This window comes from Austrofundulus limnaeus, unplaced genomic scaffold (assembly GCF_001266775.1).
Source record: "Austrofundulus limnaeus strain Quisiro unplaced genomic scaffold, Austrofundulus_limnaeus-1.0 Scaffold850, whole genome shotgun sequence".
Lineage (NCBI taxonomy): Eukaryota > Metazoa > Chordata > Actinopteri > Cyprinodontiformes > Rivulidae > Austrofundulus > Austrofundulus limnaeus.
Window position 1 is genome coordinate 11,049 of NW_013953252.1, and position 3,134 is coordinate 14,182.

The following is a 3,134-nucleotide window of genomic DNA, read 5'->3' on the forward strand; positions in this document are numbered from 1 at the left end:
CATTTGAAATATATGAGTTTGTATGTAATGTATGAATATAATATACAAGTTTCACTTTTTAAATGGAATTACTGAAATAAATCTACTTTTTCATGATATTCTAATTTTATGACCAGCACCTGTATGTGGGCATGGCGGGGAATCAAACCTGTGACTTTCTGGTTTCAGGTTGGCTGCCGTACCGCTCAATACTCGATACTCAGTCGCCCAGCTCAGAGTAGATCTGACTCAGTCTGTAAACGTCCTTGCTGATATAGACTTGAGTAGAAGATTTATCAGCAGCTCAGCAGGCTTCAGGTGTTTAGACACAAACTTTACTGTCCAAATGTGCCTGTAGTTGATGAGCCAACAGGAAAACTTGTTGATATGTGTTTGGTTTGAAAGCATGGGAAGGTAAATAGATGAATCACCTGGCTTAGTTCAACCTGTTTATACCAAAAGCTCCAACAAGATGATAGATGGGACCTAGTATGTGACATAGTCATGCTAAAAAAATATAAATAACACACATAAAAGAATTAATTTACAGACATTGTTTCTGCTTAGTTTCATTCACTTTATTTTTCCCCTTAAAGACATTAAACATTAGGGTTTACAAACCTTCACCATGTTGACTGAAGCAGACTTACTAAAAGAAAGACAAATAAAATCCTGCTGAATTTAAGAAGGATGAACATGTAGAATGAAACTAAAAAGAGAAGTTTGTAAAAAAAGAAGAGCATGTGGGAGGTTGCTGTCAGGGGTCAATCTGGGGAGAACAGCTGACCTACTAATTGAAGGTAACCTGAAGGGCAGGACCTCCCATTGTTCAGGCCTCCCTGCAGCTGCCCTGGAGTTACATCGTTATTACTCTGCTCCGAGTTTAACATAAGCTCCTTTCAATGACAGCTTAACATTGAAGATTTGCAGCACTGACACCAATGCTTCAGTCGGGTACTTTAAAATGTTAAGAGCATCTTTGGCTCATTAGAGAAACTGCGTCGTGCAGTCTGCACCAGCATGCAGGCAAAGACAAAACACACATCAGTGAGCAGCCTCTGTGTGCTAACATTCATTCAGCTGCAGTTTCTGCTGGATGCTTCAGTTTCAGACAGTTTGTTAACCGAAGCGCTCTGTTTCTGGGGCTGTACTGTTGAATAAGTGGGGTTTTATGTGATATTTGTATTTCAGCTTGTATTTTCACATGCATCTGCACTTTTACTTATGTTGTTAAGCACACACAATACAGGGGTTAGTTCAGTAATTGCCCGTTTATTTTAGAAGATTAAAATAATCATAGATAAACAAAGGCCTGTGATACCTTGCCTTTGTTCTCACTACACTTATGAAAGTTTTAGGTTGCTGTATAAAAACATAAGATAACTGACTGGTCCTGACTTGTTGATGATTCTTTATCTGATCAAATACCATTTTTTGACAATGGCATAATAAACCTCTTCATAGCGAGTTCATTTTTTGCATATCAACTTATTTTTTTTTATTAAGCACAACAAGGATGTTCATACCTGTCCTTTAAGTTTTTAGTTTAGCTGATTACAGTTAATAGCACTAACTACAGGTCTGAACGGCCTCAATGCGCAGTGAAAACAAAAACTAGATACCACATAGCTGTAGCATCTATGACCCGCGCACATACACAAAACACCAACACAGCTGAACTCACATACGTGTTGTGGCTGTTTAACATGTGAGACTTTAAATTGGTCATTAAAATAAAATATTTTGTTGATGGAAAGCATAAAAACAGATCTGTTCTTGGTTGTCTATTTGAGTAGAGTGATGATGAAACAAACCACACTCACATGCATGATGTCATGTAGTAATCTCTCCAGGCAACCCAATCTCACTTCCAACTCATCACATATTGACTTAGGGATGCACGATAACTTATTTTAAGAACTGATACCGATAACCGATAACTTTCTCCTTCTAACGGCCGATAACCGATAACATGCTAGGAGGTAAGACTAGACCAAAATGGGTAAGATCATAACATAAATAAACAAGTCCAAAAAAGACACTAAATTATGTTAATTGAAATAAACTCTTAGCAAACAAACATTTCTTAAAGAATATCAAACAAAACAATTTCTCAAATGGCCATCTTTTGAAATAAGGCACATTAATTATAAAAAAACCCTTTACCTCTGATCTCAGATTCAAACAAAAGATAAAAAGTCATTCCACAAGTTCAAAACAGATAATGCACTAACACAAGTCAGATTCAAAGTATTTGTTTTTATTATTATTAATATATGATTGGTTTTGACGCGTCAGGTACCCCCCTCGCATCAGTTATTGATGAGAAGGAGTGAAATCTGTTGTCATAATTTCAGAAAGTGTAGAAAATGCACAAATTCAACCATCCCAAAGCCTAAAATTACCTTTATTCACTCTGGACATCCTGTCCCTGATCGTAGTACCTAAAATTAACCATCAACCCTGATCACTAAAATTAACTATTTTTAGAAAGTGTAGGAAATTCACGTCAACTACGTGTCCCAAACCCCAAAATTACCTAATATTCGCCCTAGACATCCTATCCCTGAACCCAGTACCTAAAATTAGACATGATCCCTGAACCCGAATATTAACCAGTGACCCCAACTCAAAGACCCCTATATTTTGCATCTCGACATGTCAAAATAAGACACAGAGGAAACCTTGAAAAAGCGTCAGTATGTGACGAGTTGAGAGTGAGAATGTGTTACTCCAGGATATTATTGATGCTTTACAAATATAGAAATGATCCACAGAGACAGTTATAATTTTAAATGTAATAATTTAGACCAACAATATAAATTGTCCATCCGGCCGGCTTATCCGCTATCGGGTGCGGGGGCAGCAGGAGACCCCGCTCTCCCCAGTGACACCTTCCAGCTCGTCCTGGGGGTCTCTGAGACGTTCCCAGACCAGAGGGGATACATAATCCCTCCAGTGAGTCCTGGACTTTCTCCAAAGTGTCAGAAATATTTTGAAAACATTTTAAAATGCTTATTTCAAACCCGCATCTGAGACCACCTGCGACCACGCAGCGCACACGGGGGGGGGGGTACGTTGCGCAGCGCTGTGTCTTCTCAATAAATGAAAATGATTCAACACTGTTGTTTATACTTTTAGCAGCTCTTTTTATC